The 19642-nt window shown below is 57.1% G+C and overlaps 1 pseudogene; it reads right to left on the reverse strand.

The window, feature by feature from the left end:
- LOC140223354 (uncharacterized) overlaps window positions 1-8510 on the reverse strand; it is a 28000-nt pseudogene extending 19490 nt beyond the window's left edge.
- Window positions 8511-19642: the final 11132 nt, after the last annotated feature.

Raw genomic sequence — 19642 nt, forward strand, 5'->3', positions numbered from 1 at the left:
TTATTGTAGGAGAATTCTGCTAAGGGCAGACACTTGTCCCAATTTTTATCATAGTGGATAACACAAGCTCTTAACATGTCTTCAAGAATCTGGTTGACTCTCTCGGTTTGGCCATCGGTTTGAGGATGATAGGTCGAGCTTCGGATGAGCTTGGTGCCCATAGATGCTTGTAGCTGCTCCAAAAAATGTGCCACAAACGGAACTCCTCGATCAGAGACAATAGTCTTGGGTACACCATGTAGGGAAACTATACGGTCGAGGTACAACTCCGCATACTGCTTGACGGTGTAGGTGGTACGAACAGGAAGGAAGTGGGCGGTCTTGGTCAGACGGTCCACTATAACCCAGATGGAATCATATTGTTGTGTTGTAAGGGGTAATCCAACTATGAAGTCCATGCTGATGTCTTCCCATTTCCAAGAGGGAATAGGTAGCGTTTGCAAGGTTCCTGCTACCTTCAAATGACTGGCTTTGACACGTTGATAGGTGTCACATTATGAAACGTACCGAGCTATTTCTGGTTTCATTCTACTCCACCAAAAGGTTTGACGGAGATCATGGTACATCTTATTGCTGCCAGGATGGATCGAGAACTTGGAGAGATGGGCTTCATCTAGGATTTGCTTTCTCAACTCGGGGTCGGCGGGTACAACTAGCCGGTTTCCATAATGCACACCTCCCATTTCGTCCTGTCGGAATTGCCTATATCCCTCATCCTTTACTGAGATCTTACTGAGGATCCGTTGTATTTCCTTATCTCTTACTTGTGCTGACCGGATTTGGTCTTCCAAAGCTGAGTTAAGGAGGATGTGACCAAGGGCTCCATGAGGAATAATCTCCAGACTTAGTCCTCCCATCTCGTGGCACAGAGTCTTGGTGAAGGCTGTTGACAACAAGCAATTGCAATGGGGTTTGCGACTGAGGGCATCGGCTACCACATTGGCTTTGCCGGGATGATAGTGCACTTCCAATTCATAATCCTTTATCAACTCCAGCCATCTTCTCTGATGCATGTTGAGGTCGGCTTGAGTGAAGATGTACTTGAGGCTCTTGTGGTCGGTGTAGATGTTGCAGTGAGCTCCCATTAGGTAGTGCCTCCATATCTTCAAGGCATGTATCACTGCTGCCAACTCAAGGTCATGGGTCGGGTAGCTTTGCTCATGAGGTCGTAACGCCCGTGAGGCATAGGCAATGACTCGGTTGTCTTGCATAAGAACACACCCAAGTCCAGTGCTAGAGGCGTCACAGTATACGTCATACGGCCTAGAGGGGTCGGGCTGAGCCAAAACTTGGGCTGTGGTCAGCAAGTGTTTCAGGGTCTTAAAGGCTTCTTCACACTTGCTGTCCCACACAAATTTGACCTCTTTCTTCAACAACTCGGTCATTGGCTTAGCTATCTTGGAGAAATCCAGTATGAAACGCCGATAATAACCAGCCAGTCCAAGGAAACTTCTGATCTGATGTACTGAGGCAGGAGACTTCCATTCCATGACTTCTTGCACCTTACTAGGGTCAACGGAGATACCATCTTTGGAGATAGTGTGTCCCAAAAACTTGACACTATCTAACCAAAACTCACACTTGGAGAACTTGGCATAGAGCTGGTGATCTCTTAGCCATTGGAGAACTATATGAAGATGGTCGGCATGCTCTTCTTCGTTCTTCGAGTACACTAGGATATCATCAATGAACACCACTACAAACTTGTCCAGCTCGGGCATAAACACCGAGTTCATGAGGTACATGAAATAGGCGGGTGCATTGGTGAGTCCAAAGGACATGACTAGGTACTCGTACAGTCCATATCTGGTAGAGAAAGCTGTCTTGGGTATGTCGCAGGGTCGAATCTTTATTTGGTGATAACCAGAGCGAAGATCGATCTTGGAGAACACTTTTGCTCCGGCTAACTGATCGAACAAGACATCAATGCGTGGCAGTGGGTACTTGTTCTTAACTGTCACAGCATTGAGGGGTCGGTAATCCACACACATACATAGACTGCCATCCTTCTTCTTCACAAACAGGGCAGGGCGACCCCAAGATGATGTACTGGGTCGAATGAAGCCCTTTTCCAACAGATCATGCAACTGGGTCTTCAACACGGCTAACTCAGCGGGTGGCATCCGATAGGGTCTCTTAGATATAGGGGCTGTGCCAGGGATCAACTCTATGAAAAACTCAACTTCTCTATCTGGTGGCATACCCGGAAAATCTTCTGGAAACACATCAGGGTACTCCCAGATAACAGGGAGGTCTTCTAGACGGGCTCCCAAGAGAGGGTAGGCACAAGGAAACGCAGACTCAGGATGGGTCAAGGATATGGTAGAACTGCCATGGGAGGGTGAGCTGATACAGAGGGATCGGGCTGATGTATCTAGAACCACTTGATGTCGGGCCATCCAATCCATACCAAGGATGACATCTATGCCTTCTAGGTCAAGGATGATAAGGTTTTCCTTGAAGAGGGTGGGACCTAGCTGGAGAGGTACAAGAGCAACGACCTGATCCGACGTTATCCTTCCTCCAGGAGTGGCGATCACATAGGGTTCCTTAGTGTGACCGACACTTAGCCCACATCGTTCCCTAGCCTTACTCCCGATAAAGCTATGAGAGGCTCCCGAATCAAACAACACAACAACAGCTTGATTTAAAATAAGGAAGGTACCGTCATTACTGGCGCACCTTCGGGGAGTTCGGTCAAGCTGGTGTAGTTGAGTCGGCCTTGTCGGACTTGCACCTTGGGCCTTCTTCCTCTGGCTGCCATGGGGTTCTGACCTTGCTATTGATTCTTGTTCCTGGGGCAGTCCTTTGCAAAATGTCCTTCCTTGCCGCAGGTAAAACAACGGTTACTGGCTGCCGGGCGAGGTGGCGTTGGCAGGGTCGGCCGGGGCACTTGCGGTTGGAAGCCTGGAAAACGAGGCATTGTTGCCGGCGGGGGTCGGGCGATCCATTTCCCTGACTGCTGGGGTCGGCCAGGGGCTTGTGGAGGGACCATCCGGAACCTTCGAGTCGGTGGACTCGGAAATGCCACAGAGGCTTTCCTCTTCTGGTCGGCCTTGAGAGCTTGCATGCAGTCTTCTTGGGAAATGGCCAGGTTGACCAACTCATTGTAGGTATCCACCTTGATGGGGTTCAGCCTTTCCCTGAGCTCCAAGCTCAGTCCTCGGCGGAATCTGTCCCGCTTCTTCTCGTCTGTGTCCGCATGATAGCCAGCGTAACGGCACAGGTCGTTGAAAGCTTGCGCGTAGTGCAACACATCCCGAGTTCCTTGGGTGAGGGCCAGAAACTCGTTGAGCTTGCGCTCCAGGAGACCTTCTGGAATGTGATGCGCCTTGAACGCCGTCTTAAACTTGTTCCAACTGACCATGTGGCCAGCCGGTAGCATAGCATGGTAGTGATCCCACCAAAGCCGTGCGGAGCCACGCAGCTGCTGAGCTGCAAACCGCGCCTTGTTGTTGTCGGGGCATGGGGCGGTGAGAAGCTCGAACTTGGATTCGATCGTACGAACCCATGCGTCGGCATCGAGCAGTTCTTGTGTCTTTTGGAACAGAGGGGGCTATGTCCCCAGAAAGTTCTCATACCGTGCGATATGCGGCGGCGGCGGTGCTCTTCCACCATGTGGCTGTTGTTGTTGTCCTTGCACCAGATGCCTTAGCAGCTCAGTTTGAGTTGCTAGGATTGCCTCCAATGGCGATGGGGGCGGGGGCGGGGGAAGATCCTGTCGCTGATCGCTACCGCTGGGCACAGAACCAGACCTAGTGCGGTGCGCCATCTGCAAGAGTTAACGCCCCATTAATTTCATAACCTTAGGTGTACTCCAACAAAGGGAACGTATAAATTAAATCCCTTAATGCGACTCTTGCCAATGGTGCAACACACGTCCTCATAGAGAAAACACATTTCCTCTCATTCTCAGCACAGATAACCTCTACTTGACCTGGTACTCCACTTCAGGCAACACATGTCACATACAGACTCCTACGATCTGATCCAACTCAAGCCAAGGGGTCGGACCACGGTCCAACTTAAAAAGGTCGGACGGGGCGAAAACTGCCTCAAGGGTCGGCGCACTCTGCTTCGCAAACTAGGGTCGGCCAACTGAACAGGCTCCCCGAAAAACGGCATATGGTCATGGCGCAACTTACTCAACCTAGCATCCACGCCATACAAAGATGAAAAGGGCTATGCACCAGAATCAACCTTATATACAACAGTGTTTCAACACAGGGAGCACTCAACTCTAGGCTAACCTATTACAACTTTTCCAAAATCTAGGCTGCCGAGGAGTACAACAACAAGATGGTTCCCTAAGAACCCTTAATCTACCAATGGACACTATGAGTCGGAGAAGGGGCGCCATCTTCCTCTATATCCATGCTGGACGCTCCCTCGTCTTCCTCAGGGTCCTCCTGAGCTTCGAGCTGCATGTTGAGGGCATGCATATCTTCGAGCTCAGCTTGGTGCTCCTCCAGATGGGCATTGGCAATTGCCAACTCCATTTCCACCTCCATCTTCTCCTCCGAGAGCTCTGTCATGCCGTCCACGAGGTCGGCGACTTCTCCTTCTAGCTCGGAGATCCGATCTTGCATATCGTGGATCTGGATGCCCCGTTGGATCAGCTGGTAGGTTTGGCCTACCATATCTCTTCTTGCTGCCTGGAGGTACCCGTGGTTATCTGCCGCCGTCCAGGCGAAGAGGGTCATGGCTCTCCCGTGAAGCTCTATCAACCGGTAGAGAGCGGCCATGCACCGGATGTTGGTGGAGATGGTGACCATGGCGCAGGTGGTGGCTAACACCTCGATGTTCCCGACGCGGTCAAGCCATGCCGGGTCTAGCCGGTTCCTGACGGGGAAGAGGCCGATCGGGTCGAGCGTGATCTCCACGGGATGCAGTTGACAGAACTGGGTGAGCAACTGAAGGGCGGCGGACTCCCAGGTATCTTCCGGAGCGAGACCATAGGCTATGATGCCAAGAGAGGGCCAGTCGGGCCGTGCAGGGGGAGGTGGTACCAGCACCTGTACTTGGCACGTCTGAATGCCCTGTTCCAGATATAACCGCCCAGCATATAAGGGCGGGGACTGGTACCCAAACCACTTCAGCGTATCCCATAGAATCGCGGGAAACCCCTCGAAATGCAGGCACGTCGATTGGAAGGTACCGTCCGCTCCAAAAAGAACATGTCCGGGAACAGCCATCTGGCACCAAGAACCAAAACCACGTGAGATAGATTCCAAGGGTCAGGGGTCGGATAGAGAAGCATACTGTTTTAAAAGAGAGCAACTAAGAGAAACTAGAAATCCTTAGATCCCAAAAGAACTCTTCCGAACAAGGTTGCTGTTGAGAGGGAAACATTACAGATTTTTAGATATGACGCATGCACGGCCTACCTTACACTTAACCAAAAACAACTGCCCGGAACTTTGGGTCTTACGCGATCAGCGCCGGTGACAAGGCAACAATACGTCTCTCCCTATAATAACTAGTCGGTTCTAGTAACGTCTCCTATACGAACGTGGTTAGCATACCTGCAGAAAACACCACAAACGAACCTTTCGTGCCAGCACCCACGAAAGCATTCCCAAACATTACCGCTCACTATAGGAACGGCACCCATGCGTTCAAGGCTGCATGGACAGCACTCAACCGTGGAAATAGGTTCCTTTTGAATGGAACCGTATAACCCTTCGCATGCTCGTGATGCGGAATCGGCACACGTATGACAAACGTGGCGAACCAACCATGCTGATAGGTTCATTGGAATCGAACCGTACCAACCTTCGTATGGAGCACATACGGAACCTGCGCACGTGTGATAGACGTGGGCGAAAACAACCGCGAAGATAGGGTCCTTTGAATGGAACTCCCTATCAACCCTCGCATGCTCGCGATGCGGAACTCGGCACACGTATGACAGACGTGGCGAAGTGCTGGAAGGGTTAGAAAAATAACCAAATACTTATTAGTCACCTAAAACAACCCCAAAATCTCCTAGGGCCTCTCGCACTAAGTCATCCCTAACGATCGTACGAGATTTTCAAAAGTTTCTTGCAACTTTTATCCTTTCCAAAGAAGTGTTTAGGGCTTGTTGGGTTCTCTGAAATGCTAAACACGGCTCTGATACCAGCTGTGGCGGATCCACTTCGGATTAGCTTGATTAAGCAGGGTTAAGTCGCCTAACATGCGACACTTCGCGAGTGACAGGAAATCACTCGACTTTTACCGTCTCCTAGTTAAGCAATGCAACTACTCGGTCCAACAGCTAGTGCTCAGATCATTGGGATGACTAAGTCATGCATCTAGGGTTTCACACAACTCCTATACGTAAATGCACAAGCATGTTACAGAAGGCATGCGCAAGTCTGGTAAAACACGTAGGATGTTCATGCAACCGGGGCTTGCCTTCAAGCAAGGAGGACGGGAACTGCTCGACTTCGGAGGCGACTTCGGCTTCGGAGGACAGGAGCTCGGCTACAGCTGCTTCTTCTGGTGCCGGGTGAAGCTCGTAGAAGCCGTCGGCGAGGTGCAGCTCTACACGAATGCAATGCACAAGTTAGCACAGACGGTTATTTCAACAGCAACACTGGCTCGCCTGAGCCCAGAAACTTGCGACAAAGAGCAGGAGGTTATGGTGGTTCAAGAGAGCTGATGATGATCAGGAGGTAAGGGTAGGAAAGGAACTTATGATCTGATCCTTGAACTAGAGGATGTGATATACTGGGGGTCCTTAGACGCAAGCGCTGAAGGGTTCCCCAGTTTTACACATACACCCTCGGGTTGAAGAAAAAGACCACAGCCGAACCCTCGGGCGGGGCGGATAAGGGTCGGCGGAACAGATAGGGTCGGGCGAGACGGAACCGGGGTCGGGCGGATAGGAGGGGTCGGGCGAGGCGGACTGGGGTCGGCAACTCACCTTCTTCCTGAAAGGAAAGCTTGGGGTCGGGAAGAGGCAGATTTGGGCGGAAGGACTAAGGTTTGAACAGAAGCTAAGACCGGAAATGCTCCGGTGGCGGCGCTGCTTCTTGCGGATCACAAGAGAGCTTTTACGCAGCACGGAGGAGCAAGCTGCTGGGTGACTTGGAGAAAACTGAGAGAAGAACTCTTCAAGAACTGGGTGGGTGGCGCTATGAGCTTGAGCATAGAGCGAGAGAAGGCTGAAGGCAACAATGGCGGAGGGAACTCCGGCGACGAGGGCATTCCTTTTATAGCTGCTGGAGCAGAGGAAAGGAAGCGGCGCGGGAGAGAGAGAAGGGGAGCGGCGCGAAGGCCGGGGAGAAGCAACAGAGTGCGCTGCCGGGGCGGCGATTGAGCGAAGAGGGCGGTGGTGCAGAACTCCGGGGGTGACGCCAGCGATCATTGCGTTCTGCCGTCAGGGCGGCGTAGGAGCGGGTAGACTGGTGGTTGAGATTTGGCGGAAAGCGGGCGTCGCCGTGCGGAAGATTTGATAGAAGCGACTGGTTTAACGGCGCTAGAATCGAGGGCGCACAGGTGAGAAGACAGGCGGACGCGGGCGCGCGGGCGAGCGCGGAACAACAGATTGTCGGGCGGCTTCTGACAGAGCGAGGGAAAGGAGCTGTCGCGGCCGCGGTTGGGGTTGGCGGTGGAGGAATCGTCGTGTAGCGGCGACCGGGCGGCGCGACTGTGGCTGAAGGGACGGAAAAGACGGGCGACACCGGGCTCTGGGGCCGGGATCTGGCGGCGTGATGATGGGCGCGGGAGGCGAGGCTCTGCAGAAAGGGGTGCAGAGGGGCTTCCGCCGCCATTGGGGAAGGGGGCGCGAGAACCCACTCGGTCACTTGCCAGAGACAAAACTGAGCGGCTCGCGTCGGAGAAGACGAGCCACGCGGCAGGGCGACTCTGACGCGGCCATGCAACTCGAGTGCGGCTGTCGCGGGGGATCTGGGAAAAGATCTCGCGGGTCCACCGGTGGATAGAACGGATGGTTGGGGAAGACTAGCAGGATCCGACGGTGGGCTGTGCTTGCCGGGGTCGGGAGAGGAACGAAGCGGAGAGGGTCGGATCTCAGGGGTCGGGACCGGGCGGATAGCTGAGCACTTAGGCGCGGTCGAGCAAGGCAGATGACTGGGATCCAGGGTTCCGGTTTAGATTGACTCGGGAGATTAGGGGTCGGTCGTTACACATGGCCCCAATGCAATGTATGCCCTTCTAACTGAATCTTGGTCATTGACATCATAGCTTGAGATTGGAGCCCTCAATCCAGGATCATGCTCAATGCCATAATCATTCTTGTCTTCATCACTAGAATCATTTTCTTCCACAGGTATGGATTCACCATCTTCTGTTGTACCGTTCTCTGGAGGCTGGTTGGATCTCATTGGTTCATGTGGTACCGTGCTTGTTTCACTACCGCTCTGCCCTTGCAATAACACTAGTTGCATTTGGCTTTTATTGCAAGATTGATTAACATTCTCCGGTTCAGGTTGTCTCTTCTTTGCAGCAGCCCTTGCCATGAAAATCCTCAAATCAGTAGCGGCACTACCCTTCCTCTTCATGGTTCAAACCTAAAAGTTACACAATTTCACATTGAACTAAACTCATGAGCATCCACATTTCGCAAGTTGATGTGCTATCCTAATTTGACAAACAATTGAAAATGCTCACCTCAATTCACAAACAATTAGAAATAGCAGTTCACAAATTCCTCAAATCAGTAGATAGTAGGGCTCGGCCGACTGGACTTGCGGAGGGCGGAGCCGGCGAGCCGTGGCACCGAACGGCCAAAGTGTGGCGCACTGGCGCGCCCAGCCGCCCACCAGTAGCGTGCTGCGCCTGCGCGCCCGCCACCACCGGCCCGTGCCCGTCGGCCGCCGTGGCGCGCTGGCGCCTCCGCTCGGCTCCAGGCGCCAACCGCGCGTGCGGCCGTGTGCGCAGGCCGCCGGCCGCCCTCGGCCCTCCTAGCCCACCAGCCGCAGACTACCGCCGGCCCGTCGGCCGCCGTGACGCCTCCTGCGCTCGGCTCCAGGCGACCAGCCGCCAACCGTGCGCGCGGCCGCGCGGCACGCGCAGGCCGCAGGCCGCCCGCCGCCTCCTAGCCCGCCAGCCGCGGCCTCCCGTCGGTCCGCCGCCGCCGCCGGACGCCCTAGGGTTCGTGCGCAGACCTGGAGCCGTGGTTCGTGTGAATGTGCTCACGCGTGGGGTGGGCCGGTGCGGGATTGGGGGCAGTCGAGTGGGCATGCGCAGGCCGGATGGGCCGGATGGGCCGGATGGGCCAGTTGGGCCAGTCGAGGGACAGCAAAGTTGGCCTCCGGTGGGCCTTTTTGAGTGAAATGTCTATGTTAGCTTCTGTATTTTTGTTTTTTTCATACATATACCTAAAATACACTATATATATGAAATTTTTTTGCAAAAATAATGGGTATTCAATTGAATACCATTGAATCTAAGTGGTCCCGCCCCTGGGCACAACGCTAGCAGGGCAGCACCCACCGTGCCTCCCGAAAGGCGTGGGGAGTCTATCCACCAGCCTCCCCCCGGTGGGAACCGGGCCACGCCCGCTCGACGGACACCACCACCCACAGGAGGCGAAGCCCAGTCCGTCCACCGGCGTATCGGTCCCGTCTGTGACGCCCGCGACACCCTGGACGTGCGGAGGTGCTCCCGCGCGGACAGGGAGGATGGGGCGGACCGCGGCTACTACGTCCACCATGGTGGCCGCTACGACAGCGAGGAAGATCGTAGCTCGAGCCCCGACCCAGCGGGGCCCAGGGCCTTCTCCGCACGCATCCTGAATGCGTTGATCCCAGCACGCTTCAGGCAGCCCACGAATGTGGCCAAGTACTCTGGGGAGACGAACCCCGAACTTTGGCTCAGCGACTACTGGCTTGCATGTCAGGCTGGTTGGGCGGATGATGACCTTTTCATCATTCGCAATCTCCCACTATTTCTAGCCGACTCGGCGCGAGCCTGGCTGGAACACATCCCCTCGAGTCGGATCTGTAACTGGAACGACCTGAAGGAGATCTTCGTGGGCAACTTCCAAGGCATGTATATGTGCCCCGTAAACTCCTAGGACCTCCGAAGTTGCTGCTAGGGGTCGGACGAGTCCCTCCGCGACTACATCCGGCGCTTCTCCAGGAAGCACACCGAGCTCTCCAACATCACGGACGCCGACATCATTGGAGCCTTCCTGGCAGGAACTTCCTACCGGCCCCTGGTCCACGAGCTGGGGCGCAGGGGCCCGCGGATCACGGAGGAGCTCCTCAACATCGCCACCAGCTTTGCCTTAGGTGAAGAGGCCGTTGGGGCGATCTTCGACCGCTCCAATGGCAAGGCAAAGCGGGAGGAGGACGCCGACGAAGGCACCTCCAACCGCCAACGGAAGAAGAAGAACAAGCAGCGGCGCGAGGCTCCCCTCGTGGCCGTTGCCGAACGCAAACGGGGACAACCGCCCCCTGAGGGCACCCCCGGCTTCTTCGACAAGCTGCTCGAGGGACCGTGCCCGAACCACGAGTTCCCCGCCAAGCATGCCTACAAGGACTGCAACCTCATGAAGAGATATTTTGTAGGCAACCAAGTGAAGGGCGACCGGAGATGGAAGCCCGAAGAAGAAAAGAAGGGCAGCTAGGAGAAACAAGATGGCTTTCCCAACGTGGACGGCTGCTTCATGATCTTCGGCGGGCCGACGGCTTACGACTCCAAGCGTCGCCGAAACCTGGAGCGCCACGAAGTCTACATGGCCGAGCCCGCCACCCCGACCTTCCTCGACTGGTCGAGATCTGCCATCACCTTCCACCAGTCCGACCACCCGGGGTGTGTCCTGCAGCTAGGATGCTACCCGCTCGTCATCGACCCTATCATCGGCACAAAGCATCTCACCAAGGTGCTCATGGATGGGGGCAGCGGCCTCAACATCCTCTAGGCCGAGACTCCAAGGTGCTCATGGATGGGGGCAGCGGCCTCAACATCCTCTACGCCGACACTCTCGATGCCATGGGGATCGACCGATCCCGCCTCCGTCCCAGCGAGGCGCCGTTCCACGACATTGTGCCAGGGAAACGAGTGATGCCTCTCGGGCAGATCGACCTTCCCATCACTTTTGGGACTCCTTCCAACTACAGGAAGGAGACCCTCACCTTCGAGGTGGTGGGTTTCCGTGGAACCTACCACGCCATCTTGGGGCAGCCATGCTACGCCAAGTTCATGGACATCCCCAACTACACCTACCTCAAGCTCAAGCTGCCGGGGCCCAACGGGGTCATCACCATCGGCACATCTTTGCAGAAGGCGTACGAGTGCGACGTAGAGTGCTGCGAGTACGCCGCGGCCATCACCTGCACAGAGGACCCCGCGGTCCAGCTCACGGAGAGCGTCGAGGACCCGCCCGACTCCAAGCAGTCCGCCACCTCCTTCGAAGCCATGGAAGGTGTCAAGGAGATCCCCCCCGACCCCAGCAGCACCAATGGCAGGACGGTGCGGATAGGCGCTACCCTATCTCCCAAATAGGAAAAGCGCACTCGTCGACTTCCTCCACGCGAACAGCGACGTTTTCGCGTGGAAACCCTCGGACATGCTAGGCATCCCGAGGAAAGTCGCCGAGCACTCCTTGAACATCAAGGCTGGCTCCAAACTGGTGAAACAAGGCTTGCGCCGCTTCGACGAGGAGAGGCGCAAGGCCATCGGCGAGGAGCTCTAGAAGCTTTTGGCAGCCGGATTTATCAAGGAAGTGTACAACCCCGAGTGGTTATCCAATCCTGTTCTTGTACGAGAAAAGAATGGGAAATGGAGGATGTGTGTTGATTATACGGGTCTCAACAAAGCGTGTCCAAAGGATCCGTTTCCTTTGCCGCGTATAGATCAGATAGTCGACTCAACTGCAGGGTGCAAAACCCTCAGCTTCCTTGACACGTATTCCGGCTATCATCAAATCCATGATGAAAGAGTCCGACCAGCGCACGTCTTCTTTCATCACCCCTTTCGGGCCCTACTGCTACGTCAAGATGCCGTTCGGCCTCAAAAACGCAGGGGCTACGTTCCAGCGATGTATGCTTAACTGTTTCGGGGACCTCATCGGGCGAACCGTTGAGGCCTACGTAGACAACATCATGGTTAAGTCCAAGAAGGGCGACCAGCTCATCCCCGACCTCGAACTAGCCTTCGAGAGGCTGAGAGACAAGCGCATCAAACTCAACCCTGAAAAGTGTATTTTTGGGGTTCCGAGGGCCATGCTACTTGGCTTCACCATCTCCGTGCGCGGCATCGAAGCTAATCCAAAGAAGATAGCGGCCATTAGCGATATGGGGGCGATCCAAAACCTAAAGGGAGTCCAACGCGTCACGGGATATCTTGCGGCCCTGAGCCGCTTCATCTCGCGCCTCAGCGAACGGGGGCTCTCTCTCTACCAACTCCTAAAGAAGACCGATCGCTTTGAGTGGACCGCCGAGGTCCAGGAGGTGCTTGACCGGCTCAAGCACCTCCTGACGAAGGCTTTGATCCTGGTTCCGCCGACCGACGGGGAGCCACTCCTGCTTTACATCGCGGCGACCACCCAGGTGGTTAGCGCGGCTCTAGTGGTGGAGCGAGAAGAAGAGGGACACGCCCTCAAGGTGCAGCACCCGGTGTACTTCGTCAGTGAGGTCTTGTCCGAGTCCAAGGCCCACTACCCTTAAATCTAGAAGCTCATCTACGCAGTACTCGCTGACTTTGTTGCAGAATGGACGGAAATCCAGATGCCATCAGCGCCGGAGAAGCAGGAATACTGGATGATGTATTTCAACGGGTCGTTGTTGAAGGCTCGCGCCGAAGCGGGTCTGGTCTTCATCTCTCCTCTCGGCGTGCGCATGAGGTACATGATCCGCCTCCACTTTCCTGCCTCTAACAATGTCGCTGAGTACGAGGCTCTCCTCAATAGGCTTTGCATCGCCATCGAACTGGGCATCCGGCGGCTGGACATACGGAGCGACTCTCAGCTAGTCGTCGAGAAAGTCATGAAGGAGTGGAGCTGCCACAACCCCAAGATGGCGGTGTACTGCAATGAAGTCCACAAGCTCGAAGACAAGTTTGACGATCTGGAACTCAACCACATCGCAAGACGTTTCAACGAGGCAGCGGACGAGCTGGCGAAGGCGGCATCCGGCAGAAAGCCCGTCCCTGATGGCATCTTCATTAGCGACCAATACAAGCCCTCGATCCGTTACAAGGAGCCGGGAGGGGTCGGCAACGTGTCACCTGTCTCAGACTCGAGCGCCGACCTCTCGGGTCGGCAACGCGCCACCTGTCCCGGACTTGAGCGCCGACCCCGGAAAGGTCGGCAACTCGCCACCTGTCCTGGACTCGAAGGTCGATCCCTCTGATCCCGAGGTCATGGAGATCGACACAAACCCAGCAGAGGGGCCCGACCCCCCACCTGACTGGAGATCCCCGTACCTCGACTACCTCATCCGCGAGTCTCTCCCAACGGACAAGATGGAGGCGCGCAGGATTGCGCGTCGCGCCAAATCTTTCATCATCGTCAACCAGGAGCTCTACAAGCGGAGCCACACCGGCATCCTCCAGCGTTGCATCCCGATCGAGCAGGGAAAGGCGTTGATACAGGACATCCACGCCAGAGCCTGTGACCACCACGTCGTGCCAAGAACCCTTGTCGGGAACACCTTCCGACAGAGCTTCTACTGGCCAACGGCGGTAGCCAACGCCACCCACGAAGTGCGCACCTGCGAGGGGTGCCAGTTCTTTGTGCGCCAAACCCATCTGCCCGCCCAGGCTCTGCAGACCATCCCCATCACGTGGCCCTTCGCGGTCTGGGGACTGGACCTCGTCGGACCCTTCAAGAAGGCGCCCAGGGGCTTCATGAACCTACTTGTCGCCGTCGACAAGTTCTCAAAGTGGATCGAGGCGTGACCGGTCGCGCAGATCAAGTCCGAGCAGGTGGTACAATTCTTCACCGACATCATTCATCACTTCAGAGTCCCCAACTCCATTATCACAGATAATGGCACGCAGTTCACTGGGAAGAAGTTCCTCAGGTTTTCTCGACGACCACCACATCCGAGTGGACTGGTCAGCCGTAGTGCACCCCCGCACGAACGGACAAGTTGAGCGGGCCAACGGCATGATACACTAGGGTCTCAAGCCGCGAATCTTCAACCGGCTCAACAAATTCAGCGGCCGATGGGTCGGGACGCTCCCCGCGGTCATATGGACCCTGAGGATGACCCCCAGTAGGGCAACTGGCTTCACCCCGTCCTTCATGGTTTATGGGTCTGAGGCAATCCTCCCCACCGACCTGGAGTACGGGTCGCCGAGGGTCAGGGCGTACGATGAACAAGGGAACCAGACATCTCTCGAGGACGCGCAAGACCAGCTCAACGAAGCGCGCGATGTGACCCTGCTGCACTCGACCAAGTACCAGCAAGCCTTACGACGGTACCACAGCCGCAAGGTACGAGGCCGACCCTTCAACGTCGGCGACCTGGTGCTTCACCTCGTCCAAGACAACAGAGGTCGGCACAAGCTGACCCCTCCATGGGAAGGTCCTTTCATCATTGCGCAAGTACTACGGCCGGGCACGTACAAGCTGGTGACCCCCGACGGGCAGATCTTCACCAACGCTTGGAACATCGAGCAGCTAAGACGTTTTTACCCTTAGCTATTGTTTCTAAGTTTGTACATACATACTTCTGTCACCTTTTAATTCACGGATAGGGGTAGTTTTGAGTCAATTTCGTTCGAGTTTCGTCCCGAGCTTAGGGATATCCGACCCTAGCTCTGCCCTAGGGTCGCATATCCCTCGGGGGCTATCAGGAGCTCCCGCCCAAGTCACTTGGTGTCTTCTCAAAACACCATTTTTTTCCGAACCGACCCTCTTCCTAAACATTTGGGCGTGAAAAGGAAAGAGTGCATGAACAACGCTCAGGAAAGACTGATCAGACCGCGAGAAACCTACGCCCCAGCGGCTACGGTGCCTTCGCTCATCGGTGCTTACTGACACGCCCGACCTGCACTCTAATCTTTCCAAACCCAAAAAACAGAAAGAGGATTGAAAACTTTTTTCGACAAATTATAGAAAAGGCCTATGCGGCCATCACAAAAGCGAGTTCAAAGTTAACTAGCATATTTACACACTCTTGGGCGTTTGAGCCCGATATAGCTAACTCGTTCCTGGGTCCTCTAGCGGGATGGCCTCATCCTCCAGAAGCTTTGCCAAGGCCTCCGCTGGATTGAGCACTGATGCGTCGATCTCATCCAGCTCGGCCTCGGAGTAGCCAGAGGAGTACCCCCCGCTCATCCCGGCGAAGTTGATGCCGGAGTAGTGGGAGCTGAAGATGCCAAAGGCCTGCCTCACGCCGACGTGGAGCGCCTCCCAAGCGATCTCACGGGCCCGCCGGTACGTCCCGAGGACACGAGCCGCCAACAAGCTCATCCCCTCTCCCTGGACCATGCTGAGGCCATCGCAAACAGTGTGGACCGCGTCCCTAGATTGCCGTGCTCGGTGAACTCCGCATCGAGGACCTCTCTCAGCCGGGTGAGGTCATCTGCGAGGCCCATCCAGAAAAGTCCGCCAAGTCAGAAACCACCGCAACGCTGCAAAACAAAGGAACAACAAAAACCTTACCCTCAGATTGAGCCTTCAGCTGACGCTCCCAGTCAAGCCCCTAGGACACGGCTGTCTGAAGCCCCTGCACCTGCACATGGAGCCGACTAACCTCCTCCCCAAGGCCGGCCGCCATCTTCTCGGCCTTAGCCTTCCGGCTCACCTCGAAGTCGCGCTCCTGCCAAGCCTTGTGCCGCTCATGCCGGATACGATCGACGGTTTTCTAAAGGGCCTCGTGGTCCTCCTTCAACCGTGCGAGCTCCTCGGCATCACGGCGGGCCTTTTCGGCAATGGCATGGGACTCCTTAAAGTCAAGGCGAACCTTCTTGACGATGGCTTGGAACTTAGCCTCCGCCCGCCGCGTGCCGTCCCGCGCCTCCTGCTCACGTGCTCGTAGGTCGGCAACACTCTGCTGGGCGGCGGTGAGCTATCCGGTCAGCTCCCCGGTCCGTTGCCTTTCCGCGGGAAAGCGTTCCCAGAGCTCCCGTTCGCGCCGGAGGAACTCGAACTTCCCCTGGCTGCATTCCTGGAGGCTCTGCAAAACAATTTACAGTCAGGAGCTATCGGGAGAGACGAAGAAACGAGAGGAAAATAACCACCAAGGAGAGCACCATACCTAGCCACCGGGGACGACAACGCCGTACAGCTCCCCCATCGCGGAAGACAGGGCAGCACGGACATTCGCAAGCCCGCCCTGCACCGCATGCCACTTACCCCCCACCTCGGCATCGTCCAGCATGAAGAGGGGCCTCTGTGGGTCCTCACGGGACCTCCAGCGCAGGGTCGGCCCACCCCACGCATTGGGGTCGAGTTGAACCGGGACAAGGGCGGAGGTCGTTCTGGCCTACCCCGGCGCCGCCGACCCCGACGTCGCCGCCGGGGCAGGCGCCACCGCCCCTGACGCCGCTGGCCCCGTCGATGACCCCAGCGCACGCGTCGCTGTCTCCATCATCGTCGCCGCAGCCGTCAACGCCGCCGTCGCGCGTCCCGCTCTCTTCGCCGCCACCACCGTCTCCACCACCGTCGCGGTCTCCGTCGAGAACCGCTGGGGCACGCGTCCCCATCTCCACCACCGCCGCGGTCTCTGTCGCGGCCGTTAGGGTGGGCGTTCCCATCTCCGCCGACGCCGCCATCTCCGTTGTCACCGTCGGAGCAGGCGCCCCCGTCTCCATCACTGTCCCCTTCGTGGCTGATGCCCTGGACGCCGACGCCCCCCCCCCCCCCCCCCCCCCCCCCGCTGGCTCCTCTTCCGCCTCCTCGTCGAGGTTTATCACCTCGCCGGGCGGAGGAACCCCAGGGGCAGTGTCTTGTCCCGTAGGGTCGACTACGAAGGCAGAAGGGGGAACAGGGGTCAGCCCCTGCCCCGTGCCCGGCTGCAGCATCTCTCCTCCAGTCGCCGCCGCAGAGGCCATCTCTGTGGGAGGCCCCGCGGCCTCTCCAACAACTCCGCCGCCCGCCACCGGCGGAGTCACAGTCCGTCCCGCAGAGGCGATCGACACCCGGAGCGCCTTCTTCGGCGCCAGCGGCAGGACGAAATCCCGAGGAGCGGCGCTGTGAAATGACAAATTCATCAAAAACAGCTCGATGCCAGGAAAGGAATAAGGTACGCGAGGACTTTTTGTTTACCTTCCCCTGGCGCGAGGACGATGAGCGCGCTTCGCCTCCGAGCTCGACGCCGACCCCGGGACGTCCGATAACTGCCGCTTGCCGCTACTCCTCTACTCGCATGGCGCGGGCAGAGGGTCGGGGGTCGGCTCTATCGACCTCAGGGGGGCGTCCCTCGCCGGTCCCTGGGGCGCGCTCCCAGAGTCCCGCGGGGTTGGGTCCTGAGCGAGCGGCCCGCTCGACCTGTCCTCCATGGCTGGTTGGGGGTGCTGCTCCCAGATGACGAGCGCACCCGGCCGGGGGGTCAGAACATACTCCTCCTCTTCCTCCTCCTCGGTCTCCTCCTCCTCTTCCTCATCATCATCGTCATCGTCGTCGTCCGACACAACCGCGCCCCGCAGCCACCTTTGGAGCTCCTTGGCGGCCCTCTTCTACTTCCTCCCCGTCTCTTTGTCCTTCCGCTTTTTCTACTTCTCGGCGAGGAGGCGGTTCTGCCGCTACCACTCTGCGTCCTCTAGCACCGGCGGGTGCGAGTCCATGACTCGGGTCATATTGCCCTGCAGATACAAGAATTCCGCGTCAGAACGATAAACCAAGAAATGCAGGAAAGAAGAACGAGAGTGCGGGATCCTCACCAGCTGGACGAAATTCTCATCCGGGCGCATCGGAGGGTGACCGGGCACCAGGTAAACGGCGTCCTTGTCATCCAGCGCCTCCCGGACACGCTGCTCGACCTCGGTGTCTGCAAGTACGTCTGTCGCAAGGATGGTGCCCTCGGTCGGCGTGTCAGGAACCATGTCATCAAGTGAGCGAGCCCAGAGCATCAGCGACACCACCCTCCGAGCGTGGTACGCCCCGATAACTTCGGCCCTGGTCAGGCCCTTTTTCTTCAGGTGGTCGATGGCCTAAAGAAGACCGATGATCCGCTTCTTCTCCTTCTCGACCGGACCGTACGACCATAGGTCCGGCGCCACTTCAGTGACGCGGCCGGTGAACTCTGGCAAGGGGGACTCAGGGTAGTTCTTCACATAGAACCACTGCTGGTGCCACCCCTTGTGAGACGCCATGATCTTTATCGCCATATATTCCTTGGCGCGGTTCTGGCGGAGGTGGATGCCGGCGCACCCCATCGGCACCGGAGTCATCCGTGTCAGGGCTCCCCTCTTCTCGGTCCTCTGATACAGGCTGACCCTGAAGAAGTACTTCCAGAGCGAGAAGTTGGGCTCGATCCCCAGATACCCCTCGCACAGCTTGACGAACGCCGCGATGTGCTGGATCCCGTTGGGATTAAGATGCTGTAGCTCGAGCCCGTAGTAGTGCAGCAACCCGTGGAAGAAGGGGCTCGGCGGACCCTCGAACCCCCTCTCGTGGAAGTGCGCGAACGAGATGATGTAGCCGCCGTCTGGATTCGGCGCATCTTCCCTCCCGGGCAACCACCACTCTCACGAGGCCATCGGCGCGCAAGGTACCGAAGCTCGAGCATGTCCAGGACTCCATCGCTAAGGGGTGGAAGGCTCAACGGCGGAGGGCGAAGAAAGCTATTGCGCTAGGCGAAGGAAGGTGAAAGGCGCGCGAGAAGGTCAAAAGGCTTGGGAGCTGGTGCAGGCGGAACCGGCGAGGCAGACTCCCCCGTCTTATAGGGGGGCGCGGGAAGCGAATGGGGCGGTCCCATCGCAGTTATTGCAGCGCCAGGTGCGCCCCGTCACCCCCGCCTTTTTGGGAAACCACGCGCACGATCTACTGCAGAGAACATCTCCGCTTCCCTCGTTTCGCGAGCCAGCACCCTCGGCCACTTCGCCTCCCGGAGAATGCACGCACGCGACCTCTTCCGCATCCGGCCCGGAGCCCACCAACAGGTAAAAAAGGGATACGGGGTTGAAAACGATCAAACGGACTCGGGAACTATATGAACTGACTAGCCGGAATCTGGGGTACACCACCATCTTGGCCCAAGCCGGACCCCCCGAACGGGGACCAGGACCCCACTCGAACCGACCTGCTCGCAGCTCAACGAGCACCACGGTTCGTCCGGCGAGGATAGCGCGGCACGGCTCACCCCCTCCGTCCCAGCGAACGGACGCATGAGGGGTAACGATCAAAAGTCGATCTAGCCTCCTGATCAGTCTCCTGCAACGCGCGGGGGCTCGAGGGCTAGCATCGCAACCAACGACCACACACGTGACCAAACTCCCCGGCCAAGCTGAACGAATGAAACTCCTTATCCCTGATCACCTGCAGCTTGCAGGACAAACAAAGATCCCCGACGAACGACGAAAGCAGCCTCTGGAGAGCATCTTTGCTCCACCAAAGGCTCAGGGGCTATTGTTAGGGGGGGAATATTAACGACCTCCTATTGCTCCTTAAACAAACAATCATAAAAGCCCGGGCCAACCTGCGGCAATAGTGATCTCCACCGACCCGGCATGGGCAAGGAGCTTTCCACTCCGCCTCGCTTGACCCATGCTCCCGGGGTCGGACACGCCCGACCCC

The sequence above is a fragment of the Setaria viridis genome, chromosome 7 (assembly GCF_005286985.2).
Source record: "Setaria viridis chromosome 7, Setaria_viridis_v4.0, whole genome shotgun sequence".
Taxonomy (NCBI): Eukaryota; Viridiplantae; Streptophyta; class Magnoliopsida; order Poales; family Poaceae; genus Setaria; species Setaria viridis.